This window comes from Ictidomys tridecemlineatus, chromosome 2 (genome assembly GCF_052094955.1).
Source record: "Ictidomys tridecemlineatus isolate mIctTri1 chromosome 2, mIctTri1.hap1, whole genome shotgun sequence".
Lineage (NCBI taxonomy): Eukaryota > Metazoa > Chordata > Mammalia > Rodentia > Sciuridae > Ictidomys > Ictidomys tridecemlineatus.
The window spans coordinates 80,190,755-80,215,600 of NC_135478.1; the positions used below are offsets into that span (position 1 = coordinate 80,190,755).

A 24,846-nucleotide genomic window follows, 5' to 3' on the forward strand; every position below is an offset into this window, starting at 1 on the left:
TAGAGAGTATGAATTTTCTATGAGAAGAAAAGTTTCCTAGAAGTCTTTCACTGTAACTCCCTCTGTCACTGTGTAGTCAAGGGCCATATGTCTCCCATGGAAACCTTCTTACCAGTCTCTTGGGGTAGACATTGAAAGATGATCAGTGCTTGGAATGATTTGGTCCCTAATACTTTACTATTATTCAGTACAGGTTCTAGAACCACTTTCCTCCACACAGGGGTGGAGTTGGTGGACCAAAAGCTGAGCTGGAAGACAATGTTTTATTTGTATTTTGTTTGCCTAGATGGCAAGACAAATGAACAAACAAGTCCCTCATCTTGCTGCACTGACCACAGGCAAGCAAAGGCAATGATCACTTAAGTGATCAGCAGGCAGGATGGTCAAGTCATTATTGGGCAAAGAGTTCAGAGATAGAAGTTCATAGGTTAGTTGCCTATGAACTCCATCTTTGGTCACAACCCTTTGGAAAGGATGGAGACACATATTGTGCCTTCAAACTTTAGTAGACACTGCACCTCACACAACATTCAGTTCAATAGGGCACTCAAGGACTGAAGTGGCTGGTGCCAACGTGTAAGGTATTTGTAGGGTGTGTAGATCAACCCAGCCTCTGGCCCTGGAGAGACAATCACAGCAGTAGTGTGAGGAGTTCCTTTTGGCATGACAGAGGTCTGTATTTGTCTGATCAAAGACATTATGGTAGGGTCAGCTGGAGACGAGTACTCAGGGTCACTGCTGAGAGAAAATGTGCAGCTCCAGGTATGATCCCAGTAGAAGCTGGGCTGTTGCCACCAGAGAAAAGGCAAGGTTGGTGATTTAACGTTGGCATCTCTGTAGGTGTCATTCAGAATCAGAAGCTCATACCTGCTGTCTTTAGTTTTACTTTGCTCTATTCTGAGCATCTTCTACATTGATTAGTACATCTGAATCTTCATGTATATGCCCTCAATTCAGTTTGTCCTATTTCCTCCTCCTTCGATTTATCTTTTACTGACCCTTTGCCTCAGACCATTGTTTTACATCCATTTTCTGTCTCAAGCTCTTTAGCTGTAAATCCTCTGGGGCCAAAGTTCCTACCAAGAAAATTAAAATCTAGATATTTAAATTTTTTGAATTTTTTACACAAATAGAGGACATCATTTCATTTCTCTGGCTGTACATGATGCAGAGTCACTCCATTTGTTAAATCATACCATACAAAGGGTAGTAATGCCTTTCTCATTCCAACATCTCACCCCCACGCACCCTCCCCTCAACCTGCTCTCCTCTGCTCAATCCAAAATTTCTCCCTCTTTCCTTGAGTCTCCCCCAGAATATTATAAACCTGATCCACTTATCAGAGAATATATTTGGAACTTATTTTTTTCCATGATAGTCTCCAACTCTGTTCATTTACCTGCCAATGCTATAATTTCTTTCTTCTTTAAAGCTCAGTAATATTCCACTCTGCATATGTACCAGTTTGTTTATACATTCAACTGTTGAAGGGCATCTAGGTTGTTTCCATGAATTACCTATTCTGAATTCAGCTGCTATGATCACTGATGTCACTGCATTACTATGGTGTGCTGATTTTAAGTCTTTTGCATATACACCTAGGAGTGGGAAAGCTGGGTCAAATGGTGGTTCCCTCAAATTTTTCTAAGGAATCTCCAATCTGCTTTCCAAAGTGATCACACCATTTTTTAAGTGGCAAAAATCTGAATATTCTTTTACAGACACATTCAGTTTCTGTCATAACTGAACAATAGTTCCCACATAATCAGGCAATTTTTCACTCTTTTTCTTTTTTGTACTGCCATTTAATGTATGTACATGTCTTTAGGTACTTTGCTAATTTCTTCCTCTTCAACTGCTAGAAGTGGCTGAAGATCCTGCAGAATTTGGACAGGCTACTCAAGAGCTTCTTGTCCTTCACCAACTGCATCAGGTTATCTGGGATTACCACTTCCCCTGACCATATTCCAGACTCCACAGGTCACTTCACCCAATGCCATGACACCAGCACCAGACAGGAGGAATGGGCAGGGGCAACCCCTGGGCACTGTCTGCTGAGGACTCAGTGTGCCTCTCTGCACTGGCCCCTGCTCTGGGTCCAGAGCTGAGCCCCATGGAGGCTTGTCTATGAACTACAGTGAAAGTTGAGGAATGTATATATATATTACAGTATAAGGAGATATAGTGACATGTGCCACAGTGGTTCTGGTGGCCCAGCTGTATGGACAATCTTATGCCCTAGATATATGGTAATAGAGGAATTGGTGATAGGAGACAAAATCTGCTGTTTAGGGAAAGCCCCACAGAACAATCCTAATGTAGACCATGGGAGTTTTGGAACAGTCATGTCACCTGATATAGAGAATTACACACCTTTTGAATTACAGCTCATGGTGCAAAGCCTGGTAGGCACAAAACAACACCAGTCATCACTTGAACATGAGGCCATAACTGTGTGATTTTCCAGTCAGAAGGTCAAGGAGGCTCAGCATAGTGGATAATTTGCATCTGGGAACAAGCAAGAGCAGGGCTTGCTCCCAGTACTCTGCATGGACACATGGTAAAGGCCCCATATCTCCAAGTTTCCAGTACCAGACACTCTCCCAGGAGTTCCATGTATGTCCCATGGGTGGAGATGAGGCTTTGGGTACAAGGTGAGTGTGACACTACTGCTACCTGAGGGCTGCAGTTCAATAATGTCTAATAATAATACAGTAAAACCTGATTATGCAATGTCTCCTTACCACATTAAAATTAACAAGGCATGCATAATTATTTTAATAATGTTATATAACCCACTATATCAAAAAAGTATCATTTCCACAAAGATTGAATGAACATTTTTTATGATATAATTTACATTCTTTTTCTCATGTCGTTTCTTTGAAATATGTTACATGTTAATTTGGACAGTGACATTTTCTCAGAAATGTCTGATTTGTTTTCTATTTTCTCATTTACATTTGTTAAGGTAGATTTACTTAACCAAATAGCCAAAGCATGATTGGTAATTTTCTAACCACTGAGTTGTTAACAGAAATAACATTTACCCTTTGATATTTACAAGCACATAATATAAATATGATTCATGATTTTTAGAATAAATTCAACTTTGAAGGAAAATGATGTTTGTTTCAAAACTACAGTTTGACCAACTATCTTATGAAAGTCCATAATTTAAGTAATATAATAACACAACATTTCTAAATCTACATAGTATAATTGCTTAAGTTTTTATTTATTCTTTTTAGATTTACATGACAGTAGAGTGGTTTGGGATATATATATAAATGGAATATAATTGACCATTCTTGTCATTATACATGATGCAGAGTTACACTAGTTGTGTATTCATATATAAAAATAGAAGTTATATAAATAATCTAATTTGGGGGTATAAAAAAGCAGTCTTTTCACTGTTCACTGTTACAAGCTCCTGCCATTGTTATATTTGTGTTCATAGAAATGCAATGTTGATTTTAAGTGACTTTTTTGATCATCAAGCTTTTAGAGTAAAAAAAACAAACTCTGTGTTTGCAATGTCAAAAACAGCATGAATGTATTTTGGTGCCCGGTCATATTCAACAAAGAGTGACCTGAGAAGGAAATAATCCTGATGAGGAGGTGGATCTTAATTCAATTGGTGTATCTCAGATGGCTTCCATCCCTAGACACAAATATGTTTTCCCATTCAAGTCATGAACACAATGCTCATGCTTTCATGAAGAGAGATTATTCATGTGGTCATGAAAACAGATTTTCACTCACAGAGGTGACCTGCCTACAGCCAGGTGGCAACAGCCAAATCCAACCCTGAGTCTAATATGAGATTATTTCCTATGGGAAGCAGCCAGGTACCTCAGAGCAGATTGATGACACTAGATCTTTCATCATGGCAGATTGACATTAGTTCTCAGTGAAACATGCATTTACCCTTGAGGGAGCTTCTTTTCTTTGCCTGCAGTGCTTCTGCCAAAACTGTTATCCATGGACTTAGTGAACACCTTAACCACCATCATGGTATTCAACATAGGGCTTCTGAGCACAATGCTTATGTCAAGCCAATAAAGGGCAGTAATTGAGCCATATTCCTGCCATTACTACTCTTACATTCCCCCAACATCCTAAAACACCAGGTCTGACAAAAAGGTTGACTGGCTTCTGTGGAGTCGAAGATGAATTTTGGTGACTGGTTTCACCCATGTTCAATACATGATGATGTTAGTGGCATAGGCAGGATTCCTGGAGCTGGAATGAGGGCCTGGGACTGGGAGTGACTCCACACACTAGTGACCCACTAGCACAATGTTTGCTTCCCAGTTCAGTAATTCAACCCTATATTGGTCTAGTGCAGAGGACTTAGCTCCACACATGACACAAGAATGACTGCTCTAACCTGGGTCCAAGCCTCCCTTTTGCTACTCATGACAAGGAATCATTAGACCAAGTTGGGGCTATTGGACATGATTGGTTTGATAATCAGGGGAATTAGGTTGCCACGGCTGACTCAAAATAAAGAGGCAATGCATGGAAAGAAGCATGTTCTCTATTCCTTCCTTAGACTGCAGTTAAGGTCAGAAAACCAACACAATCCACTTCAGCAGGGCTATTGGTGCACCTGTGTTGTCTGCAGTGATGATTTGGGCCATTCCACCTGGCACTATTAGCTAGAGATCAACACTAGCCAAAGTACTTTTTGGTGGTCAAGGGACTTAGAAATGGGGAGTGAAGAAAGTATCAATGATGAACACAGGAATTAGAATTCTATGAGAAAATATTTATTTTAATGTGAATGTGTTTGAATATGATTTCCTTCCTCTGTCTGATCCTAGTGTCATCTAACATAGGTGTGTTAAAAATAGGTAACTTCAGCCGAGCATGGTGATACATGCCTGTAATTCCAGCTGCTCAGGAGACTGAGGCAAGAGAATCATGAGATCAAAAACAGTATGAACAAAAGCAAGGCACTAAGCTATTCAGTGAGGCCCCATTTTTAAATAAAATACAAGATAGTGCTGGGGACGCGGCTCAATGCTCTAGTGATCCTGAGTTCAATCCCTGGTACCAAAAAGAAAAAAAATAGTTAACTTTATATTTCAATATTTAACTTACAGGATATCAAAATGGAGGGAAATGAACATACTTGAGGTCAAAAAAGTATATTTTATTATCTTATTGGGAAAAGATGAGCATTTTTTGTTTGGGCGGTTTGTTGGATAATATTATCTTAGTGGATGCGGCCTGGATATCATATGGATATAGGAATGAGTTTCTGGTTATCCCAGGTAGGATATGGTGCCTTTTTTAGTTAGAAATTTCATAGCTTCAGTTTATTTCTCAAAATTGATTATATGTGTATTTCTGGTAATAGGAGGAATGCTTTCTGTTATACTAGCCACGGAGGATAAAATTGAAGCCCTGCAATCCTGTGACTTATGCATGCATATGTGTATCTGTTGAGCCACTGCATAGAGAGGAGAGCTCAGGTTGTTCACATGTCCTTGGATTCACCTCCAACATGGTTCTGATACTTCAATTCTTTCATAATTCACAGTAACTAGAACATCTGACTCTATGTTCATTTTATCTAATGCAAAGAATGAGTAGTACTAGATGAGGCATCTATATATTTACCACAGAATTTAGCAGGATTAGAGCAGCTTTCTGAGTATAGAATGGCCTTCCTGGTCCATGATTAGTCAGATATGTCTGTTGCTGATGTGATGAAAACTCAACAACAACAATTTAGAGGAGGAATTTTACCCCCTCATGCTTTCAGAAGTGTCAGTCCATATAGGGCCATCTCCATTGCTCTGGGCCCAAAGTGAGGTAGAATACCATGGCCAGATGACATGGAAAAGAAAAGCAACTTTAGTCATGACCATCAGAAAGCAGAGAGACCTCAGCTCACCAAGAACAAAATATGAACCACAATGTCCCATTCCCACTGATAACCTCATTCAGCCATAGTCTACCTGCATATAGTTACCACCTATATCATTGGATTAACCATGGATTAATTTACACCTCACAACCTCTTCATTTTTCCTCTCAAGATTCTTGCATTGTCTCACACATGAGCTTTTGTGGGACATCTATATCCAAAACATAAGAGTCCCTGAATGCCCATGTGGGAGATCTCTCTTCATTGATTTCTGTCCTCAAATGCACATCACAGCTGGGCTCTCTGAGACCCCTCTCATTCACCTATAGATTTTTAGGGTAAGTGTGTATTTGGTCACCATGCAAATTATGAATCATCTGGGCATAATACTAATAGGAAGACAAATCAACTGTGGGGTCAAAAGAAGATTCTGAGGAGTTGGAGGTTCAGCATTCAACCTTCTTCAAGCTTCTTTGAGCAAAGTATCATCCTTGACTTCCCTGAACAATGGTTATAGTCAATTTCCAGTTGTTGACACGTTTAACATTCTTCCAATTCTTCTGAGCTGGTTTTTTTTTTTTTAATCTGGGTCTAGTTCAGACAGTCTGTTGCCCTTCCATGTTCCTGTCCATGGGCAGGGTATTCCCTGCTGAGAGACCACTGATGACAAGTGACTCAGCATAAGGACACCATGGACCCTCACATTCCTCATAGTTCTCTCAGTAGCTCCCAGATGGACTTTAGTTTCCTCTTTGACATTTCATTTAATGTTCCTTTTGTTGTTGACATGCTTTTAAGCATTTCACATGTTCTGCATTGTTTACTTATTCAACTTATTCATTACTTTTTCATTTACTTATTCATTGTTTATACTTTTGTGGATTTACTACCAATTTTAGCCTCAAACATTGTGTTTGACACATCTCATTCTGCAATGTACCATTAATAGCCATGTTTTTAGTCATCCATGTTTTATGTGGCATGTCTAAAAGCACCATAATTCAGCCCTAATGGACAAATCAACTTTAGGTCCTTTATTGTCTGTGAAGCTCATCAGTGTCATAGTTTCTAGGGCTGAGCTCTTAAAGATAATTTCTCAAGGATTCCTCAAGCAGAGATGATCCTGCCTCTGAACCAAGGTGTATTCCAGGTTTAGGGCTATGAATTGAGGCTGATGAGAGTCAGTGTCACTTTGAGAGTCTCCTCAAGGAGCCTGTCCATACTCCATGCAGGGAGAAGTGAACAAGTGCCCCCTTCGCTCATGCAAGACCACATAGAAAATTCTTCCTGAGTTACGAATTTGGCTGGAGGTGGGAGGAAATTCCAGAGAAGACTGTGCAGGCATCTTTGGAAGGCCATAGGATAAAGGAGCCTTCCCAGCATTGACTTCTGGACAGTGGTAAATAGTTCCCTGAGATTAGCAGGAGGCACATGCAGTCATGCTGGGAGAAGAAAATAGACCCTAGGAGCCCCATCTTCTCACACTGTGCTCCCTCATCTGAACCTCAGCATGATCTCCATAAGGAAATTCAACTAGCATGGTCTTCCATGCTTACACATACAATCAGCCTCCTTCAGTGCATTTTTCAGGTCCTCTGTGCCTTGGCTCTTGCCTGTGTCCTGGGGGTGACCCTGTGTTAGTCTGACCCTCAGAAGGTGTCACTGCAGCCCCAGATACAGTTAAAACTCTTCTGATGCCCACTCAGGGACTTAAGTTGGACTCCTCCTTTTCACCCCCAGGGCTGGCCTCACTCTTGAACTCTGCCTATGTAACCTCAGCTTCTCTCTTGGCTTCCTCTGAATGTCTTTCCACTGACACTTGCTGGTTGAGGATTAACAGACTAGCAGCCCTCCTCCAGAGGACACCAAATCTTCTGTCACTGGAGAGCCTGTTGTCAGGATGCCCAGCCTCATTCTGTGCCAGTGGTGCCAAAACGTACCTGTCCTATGTCTCAGATAGGTGGCATTCATAATGCACTCAAAGTCATGGGAGGTCAACTTCCTGTTAGCAGGGGCTTTCTTTCTGTTAGAAGACAATCTGTCAAACTCAAGACTATCTCCCCACATGCAAGAGTTTAGAGAAATTTTGTTAAACCTTGTGCAGATGCTGGCTTCTTAGATACTGAGAAACCAAGACTCATGTGTTCCATCTAATGTCATCCCAGATAATGACAGATTTCTACCAATGTGCGGATTTCTACATGTGTTTTACATTTTCTTAAGTTCCTTACTTATTCACTAGCATCTCCCATTGTGATTAGTTTATTTTTTCCCCATCATACCAATTTGGTTATCTTTCATAGCCTTTTATCTACATTTTAAATTTATTTTCATAATGGTTTCTACATGCTTTACACCAACTACTTTAAATCAATACCAACATAGTTTGCAATGATGCTACCTGAGTTCTATTACCATGTTCCCTCTCCTCGTCCCCTCATCTATTCTTGCATATGATGCTGTTGTCACAAGTATGATGTGCATACTAACATTTTTATGCTCATTTCCATTCTTGATTCAACCTATGAGCACTTCTCCTGTCTTTTAATTCATATGGTAAAATGGTCATTATTTCAGGTGTTTGTTAGAATGATGGAAAGCTAACACAACAAGAATGCAGAACCACAGTCTAATCCCTGCATCCCCTCTCTTGTAGCTGCCCCTGCAGCCTTCCACTGGATACCAGGCCTCCTCCCTGCAGAAGAGCTTCAACTCTTTCTGGTCCTCAGTTCCCGGCTGGTCTCTGCTGCTGCACCCTGTTGAACTCTCTCTGTCAGGGAGCATTCTAAGCAGTTGGATGGAGAGTTTGAAGTTAAAGAATTGAAATTTCCCTAAACACCACCATTGGGTTTCAGGCTGACTCCATCCCAATTATAAAATGCCTGGTTCTCTTAGGTCTCTGCCTTGTACTGGCCAATTGCCAGGACACTGACTTTACACAAACATGCTCTGTGTCTTAACATGTGAAACCGTCCCTCTCTGTAACCCCACTAACTCATCAATATAAGAAACTAGAAGATCCTTGCCAGGATAGTAAGTCTGGTACCTGAGGGAGAGCTATGAAAGGGTCTACCCATATCACCAAAGATCACCACAGGTGCCAGGGTTCTTAGGTTCTCAGAGGCCACTCCAAGGGGACTTGGATCTAGAGAGCTAGACCCTAACTGAGAATTGTGAAACTCAGAACCATTGTTATGCCCCCACACAAATACTCAGTCATCCTCTGCCTCAGAATCTGCAATTCTCTACTCTGCAGTGGGACAATCACATGACATGAGAAGAACCATTGGGGATAAAATGGAGCAGGAAGCTGAAGACACCTGGGCCTAGGAAAGATGCATGTCCTATAGCCACAGGCAGAGTCTCTGAGGCCTGTGAGTAGAAATCAGGCAGCAGGAAGCTAGAGCAAGTCCTTCTGACAGGGGAGGAACTAGAAGGGCATACCTATCCCTTTTCCCCAGGAGAGACAAGCCAGGTTCCACTGAGAAAAAGGCCAGCTAGACCAAGATTTTTTTGTCACTGCCAGAATTCAGCTCTCAGTGTATGTCAGTCTGGAGCAGGGGAAGGCATGGGCATCTAGAGCTGCACCTGCAAAAGCTGGGGAGATCCCCTGCCCAGTCCCCTGAGAATTTCCCAGGATCTAGCCAGTCCCGGATTTCCAAATTTGAGTGTGGCCACCATGTGAGGATGTGCTCTATGGTGAGACATCTGCTGCAGGTGCAGGAGCTAGAGGTGGATAGGGGACTTGTGGCTGGGTGATGGTATAGCTGGGGATGCTATGTTTAGGGACAGTCTTTTTTTTTCTCCCTGAGATCTAGGACAGTCCCTGGGGGAAGCCACAGCTTCTGGGTCCTGAATAGTGAGAGAGTCGTGCCCATATGGGGAGTGCTGTGGAAGGTCTGTGCAGCCCAGACTAGTAGGATGGAACCTGCAACTAGTCCCCAGGATGTGAGGAGTCCAAGGACAGAGGCAGGAGTGAGACATACACCCTAACAGGAGAGAAGCTGAGCTGGCTCAGGGAACTTCCAGGGGTTGTCCCCTGTTATGCCACCTTGTTTATCTACAAGGTCAGTGATATGTGGGGTTATTAGCATCACTCCTGGCCCTCAGAAAAGGAGGAAACAACATTGTGCAATGGAAAGATCCAGCCTGGAGATCCCTGAAATCTGATCTGATGAGTTAAGCAAAATCATTCAGTCATGATTACCATCCTTCACTTTATCTCTTTCTTCCTTTTCTTCATGATCATCATTGATAATTGTGAAGGTTCTGAGACTTTACCATATTTTCAAACTAAAATGCTAGCCAGCCACAGTTTCACAGATGCTGCAGAACACAAAAGACTCCTAGATCAGAAACAAAGAACATATTGCCACTCACAGCAATAGCAGGTGGCCAAACAGCAGCATTTTCTTGCACTATTTCCACAAAGCCATGCAAAGAATGTCAGGTGGCATTTTTGCACATGAGTTGAGCACCCTAAACCATTTATTTAGAGAATAGCTGTTCTCTGCTCCAAAGGAAAACACACTCTCTACCTTCCAAGGTTGCTCACTCTCAAACATCCTTGGTAATACAGCCCAGAATGAAGGTGTTCAACACTATGGCTCAAGAGAAATGAAGAAATGCAGAGCCCCATTAACATTTTTCTGACAACCATGATCTATACCAACAATTGGAAATACCATTTCCACTACCACACCCCATGGATATGGCTAGACTGATTTTGACCAAACATAGCAGGTATTTTATTTAGTTTATAACTCAAAGCATGGACCAAAAAACTCCTCAAAGAAGTCTTTCAGAAAATTTACCTTGGTTGGTCCTAGGAGGCCCCTTTAATAATTGCTAAAACAAAACAAGACAAATTCCCACAGGGCTGCAGTTCTGAACTTCAAGGGATGCATTTAAGATCTTATGGTATAACAAGGTAATTATGGTTGACAACAATTCATTGAATACTTCAAAGTAGCTAATAGAGAGGATTTTAAAAGTTCCTCACACAAGAAATGATAAATGTTTGAGACAATGCATTTGCAATGACCCTGATCCAGTCATTTTAAATATATGTATAAATATGAATACACATACATAAAGATCACACTGTAACCCATAAATGTGTACAGATATTATGTATAAATTAACATTAAATGTTTTTCAATGAATTTCCTGCAGAAAAAGCATCCGGAAAACAAAAGAACAAATCCACACTGCAGTCCTAAGAGCAGCACAGCAGGGAGCTTTCTCATCAGGATCTAAAGTCCAAAGTCCTAAGGAACTCAGACATCTGTATACTAGTCTTCAGGGCATCAGAATGCAGAGAGGTGAAGGAGCCCAAATGGCACAAGTGCACAAGTAAGGCAGAAGAAAACTCTATTCAATCATGTTCAGGTTGGGCCCATGTTTAACTGAGCAGCTATCATAGGCCTGACTCTGAAATTTGAGTTTTCCATGCACTGAGCAGCCTGACACCATCTGGAGAACAGTGTCATCATAAACAAAGAATGTCCTGGTGCCATTCAAACACCAGGCTTCAAAATACAACCTTTTATTTAGTACATCAAGACTAGCTGTTCTCTGCTCCAAAGGGAAACACTCTCTCTACCTTCCAAGGTTGCTCACTCTGCAAACATCCTTGGTCTTGGCCTTATGGCATCACAAAAGTAGGGAAACTGCCAGAACATAAACTTCTTCATATTCAAATAGGGGAGGGTTAAAGTGTGTAAAGCACTCTTCCAGTGCTAAAGCATCACTATTAACCATTAAATTATGAATAATATACCTTTCCCTCAATGCACCCCAACTCTAAGCCTGTGCCTATTCCCCTCCTCCTCCTCCATCACTGCCTAACAGAACTCAAACTTTGGCTCCACAGGGAACCAGGCACAAGTCTTACAGGTGGACCAAAGACTAGAAATGTAAGGAAGAAGTTCATTCCTAGTTTCTAGCTCATCCTGCACCCCACATACTGAACAAACTTAGACCCTACATTCATCTTCTCTGGGTCTTAGTTTTCTCACCTGTAAAACAGGGACACTTGCCCCAAGGGTACCTCAAGAGTTGTTCTGAAACCCAAAGTGCGATAGCAAACAAGGAAGCCAGCATTCATCAGACACCTGCTGGTCTCACTAACCCTCATAACCTCCCTGATGCAGAATAACATTCTACCCATTTTACAGGAAGGAAAACTGAAACCCAGAAGTGACCTATGCCTGAAGGGACTCAACATCTTGATTTCACCACCTGCTTCTCTGGGGGTTACAGAATCATGCCCTGCAGGGAGGATCCTTTCCTGATTCAAGAGAGAGCCAGACAGGAGCAGGCCAGGTTTGGCCAACCCAGCCAAGGTAGGGTTGGTCTAAACTGGCCAGAGTGCAAAGTGTAGGAGTCTAGCCTGGGGCCTGATCAGAAAAGCCACAACCTTGTCCCCTTCTTCTGACATCCAGTCTTCTGGGGCTCCTGTTTCAATGAGCACTCAGCCAATTTCCACATCCTCTCTATGCCCCTGGGTGACAGTCCACAAACCCATGACACCCTTGGAGGAACTAAGGAAAGATGCAAAATGTGGTTCAGGAAGGCCCCACTGAGGTCTCCAGGGATGGGGCCAGACAGGGGGCTGCCCTGAGGAGCAGTTCGGCCCTGGATCCTTATCATAGCAGGGCAGTTGGCAGTTGTCTCTCTGCAGGAGACCCCCAGGGGTAACAGCTATGGGCCCTGGATCAGGCCAACTGAGGACAGGGACCAGAACCAGTCCAGGGTGAGGAAAGGGCCAAGGGCCTCATGGAACTGTATATACTGTAGCAGCCACTGCCATCAGGAGAACCAGGACTATCCCCTCTACAGACCCCATACCACAAGGGCCTCTGACCCTGAGAGCAGACAAGGCCCAGGGTAGGCCACCGGGTACTGGACCCTTCTGCTGCTGCTGGACCTGGCAATAGATGCCCATGATAGAGGCCACAACGGCAGCAACTGGGAGCGGGCCTTGGGCCCAGTAGCCTGACCACAAAGCAGTCTGTCCAACCTGCAGAGCCCTTGGAGCAGGCAAAGAGTCTTGGGGTAACATGAGAGTCTCAGATGAAGCTGGGAATGGGTGCTAGAGGAGGAGGGCAGCAGATGTAGCAAAAGTGGTAAGAAAGGATCAGTCTGAGACACTGGCCTAAAGTGCTGATTTTTGTCCATTGTGAGTTTGTTTGAATTAATTTTCAACATTCTATTGAAGTATTATTTATCTTGGTTCCTCAGTATTTTTGCACTAAGGATAGTGCCTCACTCACTCCCCCTAGTCCATTATTAGTATCTCCCATTTGCACAGGGATCAGCCTTTCCACTCCTCCTTCTCCCTGCTTCCTCTTGGCTGTACTCTACACCCTTATGGTTTGGCTGAACCACTGAAGGTGGGAATCAGGGATCCAGTCATCAGACCCTTAGCCTAGGATTCTCAACCAGGGCTGAATTTGGGGGTTGCTTCCTCCACAGAGCTGTAGATGTATGATCATGTCTTGTATTTTGTGACAAAAAAGGGAGGTGCTGGGGAGTGCGCCCAGTGATTGGCCCATGATAAGCACATCTGCCACAGAGCTACATCCCCAGCTCTGTCCTATGATGGTCTAAGAGAAGGAGTGTTCTGCAGAGCCCTCTCCTGAGAATGAAGTATGGATTTCACTTGATCTCCCCCAAGCATGTGCCCTCACTGCCTTGTTCATTAACATTTCCTGCATACCAGGCCTGGAGACAACAGAGAGGACTGGCCTGCACCAAGGGAACTGTCTAGTTATGAGAGACAGACTCGTGGTCCTTTCTAGAAGCCATAGAGGTAGAGAAGAGGTGCTCCCTCTGTGGGTTGAAGCCCAATCTGGTCTCACAGATGAATGGGTGCTGGCTAGTGATGCTACAGCCCAGCAGAGACACTAGAGTTCCATGGAGAGAAAAGCGGGTGGGCACCAAGGGAAGCAGGGAGCTTCTGAAATGAAGCAGGTGGAACACCTAGGTCTGGTTCCCCAAACTAGGTTCTGCTGTCTGGGTGCAGGCTCTGGGGGATTTAAGTCCGATTCAAACTTGTGTTTTGGAAAAACCAGCTCAGGTCTGGAGTCTGTGTGAGGCTAGAGTTGAGTCCAGGGACAGAGACAGAAGACAGAGATGGGGCAGCAGCGGGGGATCTGGAAGGTGGTGAACTGGGACCACAGACTGCTCCTGGGCATGGGGAGAATGCACCGGTCCACAAGCCAAAATTGCTATGAAATTGATGAATGAATTCAGAGCAATAATACCTGGGAGGAATGGGCACTTTCATGGACTATTTATAAGGGTTTCAATGCACAATAAATTTAGGAATAGGCACCAAATCATGAAAGAAACTGGGTTTATCTAAAGTGTGTAATTACATTTCTCAAATTTTTTCTGAAGGGGGAAAATAAAGCCATAACCAAAGATTTATAAACAAGGCCATCTATGTAGCTCAATGTTATTGATAATGGGAAAAATTGGAGATAACCCAAATAACCATGAGAAAAGGTGTGACATAGCAGTGTGGCACATCATACTAAAGCATCTTTCACAAACTTCAAAACTATATTTGAAAGATTAAAACTGGCAACAAGTCACTGCTTAATAATGTTATTTTAATAATATCATGAGAAAGGAATCAATTTCATAAAAACTGTTTCTGAAGCATCTTTTGTAATAAGAAAACTCATTTTTAAATGGTAATTTGGTAATTTATAGAATGTTACTAATGATGTTCTTAATATATGTGTGCATTTTGAAAAGCCAGTCTTTTAAATTTGAAGAAGTTTTTTTTTTATTTTTTTTTAATTTTCATAGTTTGTCTCTAGCTGGTGTAGTTTCACTTCATTTAAATTTTAGTTTTTAGTTTTCTTATGTTATGAAAATGTTCTCAAGGAGAAATATTTCATTTTTTCTAAGATAATTCTAATAAAATAGTAACAGTTTTTGTAAATATATTAGTACTTTCCTTTTAAAAAAGTAGGGGCTGGATTGTGGCTAAGTGGTAGAGCACTTGCCTCCCACATGTGAGTCACTGGGTGCAATCCTCAGAACCACATAAAAATAAATAAATAAATAAAATGAAGGTATATATGCATGTAAAACTCAAAAATATATAAAAAGAAGAGAAAGAAGTATATTATATACAGAAGTATAAAAATAAACAGCAGACATTTTCTGTTACCCTCTCTCTTCTAACATTTTTCCCTGAAAACCTATTCCACTTTCCATGGGCACTGTCTTGTTGTTCTGTATAGTTCAACTCTTTCACTGTATGTGCATTCTTGAAAACACACACACACACACACACACACACACACACACATGCTCAGTGGAAGAGAGTTGGTGTTGATATTTTATTTTTTGAAAATAAAGTCACACTATTTATATTACCTTGCAGTTAGCTTTCTAAGCTATCTATGATTGATTTTTCTAGGTTAGTTCCTATGTATCTATGGTATTCGTATAAATAGTTATCTAGAGAAAGTTTAAGTGTACCAGAATTTTGTAATAATTCCCCTTTTAAAGATCATGTAGATTGTTTCCACTAGAAAATATGCAAGTGATGATGCATTGAAAATTTGGGTTTTGAAGGTGAGCTTAGTGTACTTCTGTATCTCTAAAGATTAAATGCCTAAAAGTGGAAATTCTGGATCTCAGAAGAACTCTTTTGAAATTTTTCAGGTAGTTCCAAACTACTTCCAAAAGGCTATTCCAATTTATACTCACTACAGTGAATTAGAGTGCCCTTTCTCCTACCTCCTTGCCAATAATGTGCTATTGTTGATCTTTCTTTACTTTACCCTTGTGTAGAGAATAAAGGGAATGTGTTTGATTTATTATTTATTTGCATTATTGGTTAAATGTTTATCTTTTCTTATTTTTTACTTAGTGTATTCCTCCTGTGAATTAAGAAGTCATAAAGTTGCCTGCTTTTTTACTCCATTGCTTGTATCTGCTTATATTATCTATAGAAACTTAACCTTTGTTTAGAAAATGTGTTCTAAATATTTTTCCCTTGGTCTATTTTAGAACTTTGGTTTATGAGGTCTTCCACCATAAAGTGGTTGTTAATCTTATTGTGTCACATTGGTTTAGCATTATGTTGATGGTTTCTGTGATCCATGTCAAATTTAGGAAGGTGATTTTTATTTGGATATGATAAAATCACTCTTCTATTTTGATCTATTACTTTTGTTGTTTGGGTGCATGTGTGTTTAACTTTATCTGGAGTTCATGCTATATGCATATAACTTTGTTTATTTGCTAAATGGAAAGACATCTGTGAATATAAATGAGACTTTTATCAAATGATAAATAATGACTTATCACATCCTTTATGTGCTTCTCTTGAAGTATTGGTTTATTCCTGTATCCTTCTATTTTGTTTTGATTATTTTAGTTTTATAATATGTTTTTGTATCTTCTAGGGGAAACAACCCATCATAATTACTGTTTTGCAAAATATCCACACATACTCTCGATCTTTCTTCCTGTTGAACGTTGGAGTCAGTTCACTAATTCTCAAAAATCATTCTTTTGGTGTTATGTTTGAAATTTCTAGGAATATATGGTTGACTTGACATGAACTGATACCTTTATAAAGCTCAGCACTTTCATCCAGAAACATGACACACTTTCCATTCACTCACTTTTATGTTCACTAGTCAAGTAGTCTTGTATTTAATTCATTGAAAATCTAGAGTTATTAATTTATAAATCTTAGTTATTTATTTGAAAGATATGTTCAGGAGTCAAATACATTTTTTAATTGAAAATTTCCCAAAATTTTATATTCTAAAGTGTTACTGCTTATGCAGCAAAGAAACCTGATCATTTTTACATGTCACTCTTATGCTCAGCCTCTTTAAATCTTGTATGGATTCTAACAGTTCAAATAATTATCTTAAGTAGGTTGGTCTACTTTTTAGCAGACAAGCACATCATTTTCAGAAAACATTTTCACTCTCTTTTCTTAATACTTATAACTTTTCCCCTTCATCTCATTACATTGTGTAGTATCTGTTGAATATTGAAAATTGTGGGTGAGGGGCTGGGTTTGTGGCTCAGTGGTAGAGTGCTTGTCTAGAATGCACAAGGCACTGGGTTTGATTCTCAGCACCACATAAATGTAAAATAAAGATATCATGTCCACCTAAACCTTTGGAATAAACATTGAATTTTTTTTTTTAAAAAAAGAAAAGTTCGAGTGAGCAACTTTCTTATTTTCTGACACAAATGTCTTTTTTTTTTCCCATTACGTATGATTGTTGTTGTAAGTTTTGAAAGACATCATTTAATAAGTTGAGGAAATTTCCTTGAATAAGTTTTTGCAAGGATAAATGTTTCATTTCTTATTTACAAACAAGAGTTGGATTCATATTAATATTACACTAAATTCTGAGTTGCCAAAGATAGGAGGGTATTGGGACAGTTTGAGCAAAGTCACTTACCTAGAATGGCGAGCTGGGTCCCAGCACCAAAGATATACCACAGTGATTGAGGTATGACTTGTACACAAATTCTACAATAATTTCAAAAAACCTAGGTAAATGTCTTTAATACATCCATTGTCAAATAGTCCTGATGCTAAGGTTAAAATCATGGTGATCCCAATGCAATGCATAATCTTCCATTGTACTTTATTTTTAAAGATGAAATCACATTTGTCAAAGACACCATCAATTCTTAGAGTATAACTTCTGTAATTTTCTTTTTATTTTTCTTTTGACCATCTTAATGGTCTATTGTGTTGTGGTATAAGGTCTAGGAGACACAAGGTGATTCAGTCAGGGAAAGCATTCTAAGATGACTCCAGGCCTCTGACTTGGAGACAAATTGCTGAAATGAAGACACTGCAAGGGATCAGATTTTCAAGGAAATGTATTTAGTTGAAAGCTGTTGAGTTCCAGGTGCCTGCCAGACATTCAAGCAAAGATAGGTTCAGGAATCAAAATAAATGTAGATCTGGATTTGAGAAGAAATTTCAGAGCAAGAAATAGAGATCTGAGACCCCTGGGCAATTGTGGAGTGCATCATAAGAGTCAAATCAAAGACAGTGGGAATAGTACAGAGGAAAACCACGTGGTCATGGTTTAGGGTCATCAGCTATGCATGGGTCAGAAAGAAAAGAAAGCTATAGCAACAAGAGAGTGGACCATCTCCATAATCAAGGAGAAAGGAATGTCCAGAAAAAGGGAACTCCTGCAGAGACCCCAGGTTACTGGGAAAGACCTACAGATTGAGACAATGGCCTTTTAGACCAAGACTTGAGAAGTTTCAGGAAAATATGAGGGTGAGAGCCAAGGGAATCCTACCATGTTCTAGAATGCAAAACAGTTCCTGGTGTATCTGGGTGTTTCATAGACATTTTGGATGGATTAATAGATGGATGGATGGATGGATGGATGGATGGATGGATGGATGAATAGATGGATGCATGGATTAATAAATGGAAGTATGAATGAATACAAAGAGTGGTCTGAGAGATCATGCAAGGTTTCATGAATGTGGTGGGACTGCACTATGTCTCCATGGAGAGAAATGCAAGTAGAAGAGTCTCCATATGGAAGTTCCTTAAGTCAGGCATGACCCAGTGTCTGTGGGTCCAGCGAAGAAACTTTCAGGATTGGAGGACTGGGTATTTGTCTAAAGGAGATTAAGAAGTTCTAAAATGAGGCCAGGAAAGGTTGAACAGGTCCAAGCCAGCTCAGGATTCTCTCCCACATCACATAGCCACTTCAGAATACGCTCCACTATGGGATTCTTGGCAGTAACTATGCTTAGCTTTTCTGTCAGCACTGAGAACCTCAGAGATAGGGGACAAACAAAGGATATCTTCAAAGCCATGTGCAATGCATGCCTGGGACAGGGCGATGAGTGTCTGGAGAACAGTCAACAACCTGCAGTACGCCAAGGACACAACCCCACCCATCACACCCAATAGTTTCCACTCTTGCCCAGCCCCTAGGGGGCAGACCCCAGGTGCTGATGCTGTGGGTTTTAGTCCAAGCCTTAATCACTGTGGTATGGCTTCGGTAGTGGGACCCAGCTCACTGTTCTAGGTAAGTGGCTCTTCTGACTTTTCTCACTCTGTCATATACCCCTCCTGTCTTGGGAAAGTCTAATTTCTCTCCTTAAGGGCTTCTTCCCTTCTTTCCTACCCTGTCTTAAGGAAAGACCACTTACCTTTCTCCATGGGGTATAGGGGAGGTTGGTGGTCATGTGGTAGCCAGCAGGAAGGATTGATCAACAGAAGAAGCCACCTTCAGATTCCAACAGTTGGATATTGCTTTGTCCTGGAAGCTTGGGCTGAAGACAGGGAGAGGGGTCCCTTTCCCTCCTCTGAGGCTGAAGACCAAGTGGGGACCAGGGTCCAGGTCTAATTATGGAGCACTAGGCCATAGTGAGAGTTCACAGGACCTCAGAATCTAGGCTGAGGGCTGAATGTTCATCCAGTTTTGGAAGGCTTCACATGATACTCAGTGACAAGACTGGAGTAGAAACCCTAGCCCCTGGGCACTCAAGAGGTTATCCCAAATAGACACCAACACAAGACAGAGAGAGATCTGGCTCATTCTAGGGTGCACCTATCTGGTCCTCTAATGGGCCATGTGGGCAGAGGGATTCAGAGCCAGATCAGACTAAGCAAGATGACCAGAGTCCAGCCCTGGGAGGGTGGTCCTCAGAAAGAAGCAAAGACTCCTCTGTCCTTGGAGCCCCTTTACCACAGGGGCTTGCTTATTACCTTGATTATTATTATTACCTTGTAATAATAATAATAATAATATTATTATCTTGATTATTCTTGCATCAGACTCCTGCCTTCCTCAAAGCACAAGTTAAATTCAGGAGATGATAAATGAGAAAGCAATTGGAAGTCTCAAAGATCTATTTGGCTGCTAGGTGAATTCAAGGGTCCTCTTGGGGCTGGAGAAGGTGGGGACTGGGATGATACATGCAGGTGTTTGGCTGACAGTATCTGCACCACAGGTACAGGGCCATGCTTGTGCCTCCTCAGGGGCACTCTTCTCTGGAATGGCAGGCAGTGGCACGGCCCCCATACAAATGCTCCACATACCACCAAGTTTGGAGCAGGGTGGTAGCCTCCCTGGGCCTCTGAAGGGGAAAGCAAGGGCATTAGATAGGAGTTGTACCAGCAGGTGAGCAAGTGCGGATGGCATCTCTAGGATCTCGCTTGCTAGGGCTGGGTAAGAACATCCTGTCCTCTCTTAAAGACCAGTGTTTGCATCTAGTTTTGCATCCTCCTGAGCCTGGTTGGAGGTGCTACCTGGTAGGCTGCAGTGAGCACCAGGACCCTGGAAGGAGCATGATCACCAGATGGGCCAATGCAGCCACAGACCAGTGCTCCTCTCCCAGTGGGTGATAAAGTTGGGGTTGGGTTGCCAAGTACATGGTCCTGGGGCTCAGTGTCTAGGTCCTCCCCCATGCCACACGGCTGAATTGGCACTTATCTTGAACCTTCCTCTGGAGTGGCCAGGACAAGAAGCTCCTCCACTTCCTCAGTTTAGTGAAATCATAGTGCTTTTGGGAAAATGGCAGGGAGATGAGTTTATGTCCCCCACCATAGGCCTTCACACAGGTTCTCAGGCTGGGAAATTCTCAGCGTCCTCTTTCAGTTCCCATTTCCTGCTACATGGGAAAGAAAAATGGACACCCTGCTAGATCATGCCTGCCTCTAGAGTCAGGGTACTGACTGCCTGGTCCTGGAGCCTGGGATTGGCCAAGCTCTTTATTTTCTAATAACAAAGGTAAACAGTCTTTATTGCTTATTTTATCTCTTATTAAATAAGCAATTCACAAAAAAATAAGCAATTCATGCTTATGATAGATAAGTTAGAAAGTACAGATCTGCAAACAAAATTAAAAACAGCCCATAACAAAGGATTCCAGCAACCAAGGGACCCTCACCATTGTCGTTGTGGTGCACCATCTTTATGTTTTACTTCTAGTTGGGCTCTCCCTCCCACCTTCCTATACAAGAGACAGCTTAGGAATGCTTAGGGGGTGAGGGATTCTCAAGAACTTAATTTTGACATGCTATGGACAATTAGGGTGGGAACATATTAGCTTTAAAAGATTTCAGATTTCTTAAGATTTGGAGGTCTTAAGAGATGACATGGTGAACTCAGGAAATAAATATTAAAAAATGTAAACTCAGATTTGGCCAGGATTCCTTGGAAGGTAACCTTATATTTGAATGTATGGATGGTGTTGTGCAAAAGTGTTGTGTAGTCATTTAAAAGAAATCTATGTTGTGGTGGTCACAAATATACACCTATAGGATGAACTTGCAAATACACTAAGCCACTTGAAAGCCTCATTTGTTTTGTCAAGATCATGCTAATTCACAAAGACCCATCTTTCCCTCTCCTCAGAGGGAACAGAACCTGAGTTCTGGAAACTGCCTTTGAAGACTCAAAATTCGCTTTGCACGTTAAAAAAAAAAAGTTCTTGAATTTGACTGAAGAATTTTAGTTAAAAATTGACTTGTAAATGCGGAAGCACAATATAGTAATATGTATTTCTCATATTATGCATAATATAAATATGTAATTGCTTCTAAATTATCAAGTTAAATTTCATAAGTATGTATTTGAACTCATTAAAAAGTTTACATCATCAGGACAAACTCCAATTTTTATTTTCTAGCTGGGAAATATTTTTTATGCCCACACTGAAAATTTCTCTTAGAATTTGGTTCAGCTTTTATTTGGATAGTAATGGTTTTATATACATTTTTTTAAAAAATCTAGAGTTACTTGCACATATCATCTAATCAACCTGTTTTTAAATTGAAAGTAATGATACACACACACACACACACACACACACACACACACACACATACACACACTCACACATACATGGATCAGGTGTTATTTTTGCCCATTTTCAGCATGGGGAAACAGAAGCACAGAGAAGATATAAAACATGCCCAGGACCCATGGTGGCATTTCCTATAGAATGTTTGTGTCTCCTCCAAATTTGTATATTGAAGCCCTAATGCCAGTGTGATGGCATGAAAAGTGGGACCATTGGGAGGTAATCAGGTTTGGATAGGCCAGGGGGGCATGGCTCCCAAGATGAGATTAGTCTTCTCAGAAGTTGAAAAACAGACCAGAACTTACTTGCTCGATGCCAAGTGAGGACACAGTGAAAAGACAGCCAGCAAGAAGAGGGTCTTTTCAAGAACTCAGTCTATCAGTACCTTGACCGTGAACTTCTCACCCTCCCAGATGGGGAGAAATAAATAATTGTTTCTTAACCTTCCCAGTTTAGAGTATTTTGTTGTAGCAGCTAGAACTGACTAGGACAGCCAGTGAAGGGAATTTGTGAATATTAAAATGAAATACTATATGTAAAGTGGTCCATGAATATTAGCTATTGCATTACCTTCATCATCATTACCATTTTCATAACCAAATGGCACAGGAGCTATTTTCCCACCTAATTCAATTCCAAAGGAAGCCACTGAACTTTGATCCAGCAGATAGAGGCGACTGACTGCTCCAGATGAGATTTGCAGGTAGCTTGTGGCTATTTTAAGATGAAGATGACTTCTAAATTTTAGTTAAAAATGGACTTCTACCTAGAGCTTTGGATGCTCTATAAGTGAGTTTTCTGGGCTATCATGAGATTTATACCCCTTGTCCAGTCAATACCACTCCCCCTTTAGAGTGGCCAAGTCAATCTTGACCAGTCATTTACATCTTGAGCCATTCTGAAATCCATGTGGATTTTCTCTTCCTCAGAGGCCTGTAAAAACATGAATGACAGGTGATGTCACTGAACAGGAGTGGAGAGCTCAAAGAGCCTGGGAAGGAGACATCAATCAGAGGAAAGATGATGCCAAGGGTGGAGGAGGCCGACCTGTGTCCAGGATGCTGTGAGCAGAGCCAGCCAGAGTTCCTTCTGGAACTTGCTCAGGATGGAGTCTTGTAAGAGAGTAGATGTGGTCAGCCATGAGCTGTGTGGAAGGAGGATGGATTTTGGATTCTGGTAGAACTAGATTTATATTTCAGCTTTACAAATTTATAGTTAAGAAATCTGAAGAATTAGGTTCAATTCCCCGAGATTCAGTCTTCTCAATGAACCCTCTCCACAAAGATAAGGTGAAGATGTCATGAGGTTACATTTACAAAGTACCTTTTTTTTTTTTTTTGGCAATAGGAGGCTGGAAAGCACAAGAAGAAAGGGTTGTGGAGCCAGGAGGAGCCAGTTGAAATTCTGTCTTTTGGGCCTTCTACCTGATTGACTTGAGCTCAGTTTCTTTGTATTGGAATAAAAACAGAACATCCAGCCCCGATTGGTTTTAGTCACTACATGAGGTTACACACACACAGAGAGTTGAGCACAGGGCACAGAGCAGAGTATGAGCTCGGCAAAGAGAAGGTGTTGCTTTGTAAATCTGGTTCTTATCCACCCCAAACTGTGCCCAGAGGAGAAGTGTTCAATCCTGTTGACTCAGTTCCAGGATGGAGTGTTGGATTCTTCAGGGTCCTAGCAAGAAACCGTTGTCATCGTCACAGTGGGTAAGATGAGGAATGTGGAATAAGTGATAACACAAATATATTAAAGTAATGCAATCTCAAATAAAAATAACGCATGCATGAATTATTTACAGGTGCGGGCAGTACCTGACTGAAGACAGTTTGACTTAGGAATTTTTTTCCTTAAGCAGTTTTCATTATACTCAAGATATTAAGACAAGTACAAAATAAGCTTGTAATCTGGATACTGTATCAGTCAATAAAAAAGGAGAAACCACTACAATGTGACGAGATATATACAAAGGACCAAAATATAGAGCTCTGACAGCTAACAGACAATTTGAAATGAGGAGGTTGTTTTCTTTTAGAAACGCTAAATTTTCTTGAAACAGGACAAATCAAATATAGGGCTCTAAATTTACATAATCATGAAAATAAAGAAGAGCCTCTTAACACTTATATTATTAGCATAACAAACTCCATTGCTTCTATTTAACAACCTTAGCTAACACAGGCCACTCCTTTTCCTAGTTTAAAGGACAATCTCCTCTCAGGAATACTGGTGCAGCAAAACCTTGCATAATTTATTTTTAAAGTTACAACCTACAGAGAAATTAACACCTTGTCAATCTAGATATAACAATGGCACCTATTCTTCACGTGAACTTCTGCCGAAATAAAACTCCTTGGCTGCCAGGATAAGGTTATGCTATAGAACCTTCTCCCCAAAGCCACAAATCCCCTTCTATGACCTGTCCCTGCTACCCCTATCTCCCCTTCCCCACACTTACATTTACCCTCCCCTCAAAAGAGCGCAGTGCATGGTAGCCTTCCTAGAAAATTGTTTTGGCAAATGTCCCAGCACAATATGCTTTTTTAAAACCCACCTCTGAATACCACAAGTAATGGAAATGAATTGTGTTCTTGCACTTCATTTTAAGCCTTCACTAAGTCAAAAAGGTGTGCTCCAAGTATTAAGTTTTTGTTGTGTGTATGTATTTTTAAAATATATATATATATATATATATTTAGATGCTCTGAGATATAATGAGAGAGAACAACTCAGTTTCCCCTAACAGAGGGTCAAAAGGGAAAGAGATACAAACTGGGCCCCTCAGTTTGGCTAAACTTCCAGCCCTCTTCTTGGCTTTTTTCTTTCACAGGAACTAATAATTGCTCCTCAGCACTGATACAGGGACTGCCCTGCAAAGCCTGTGACCCTGGTCAGAGTCCATCTGCAACAACCCTGCTCTGTAAAACCAGCCCAAGAGTTTTTACCACATGGAAATTCTTCAGCCCTCAAGTTCACTAAAACTTCCTTAGTGTATTTTAGTGTAGGTGCTTAAAATTTGGCATCTATTAAGTTTCATGTATAAATATTGATTTGCATGTGGACCACAGCCCTGGATGTGTCAGCCAACCTGCACCATTTTTAGGCCAGCA

At 41.2% G+C, this 24,846-nt stretch overlaps 1 pseudogene; it reads right to left on the reverse strand.

Moving 5' to 3' along the window:
* Nucleotides 1-315: 315 nt before the first annotated feature.
* On the reverse strand, nucleotides 316-19,088 carry LOC144368268 (KH domain-containing RNA-binding protein QKI pseudogene; annotated as a pseudogene).
* Between the last annotated feature and the right edge of the window lie 5,758 nt (nucleotides 19,089-24,846).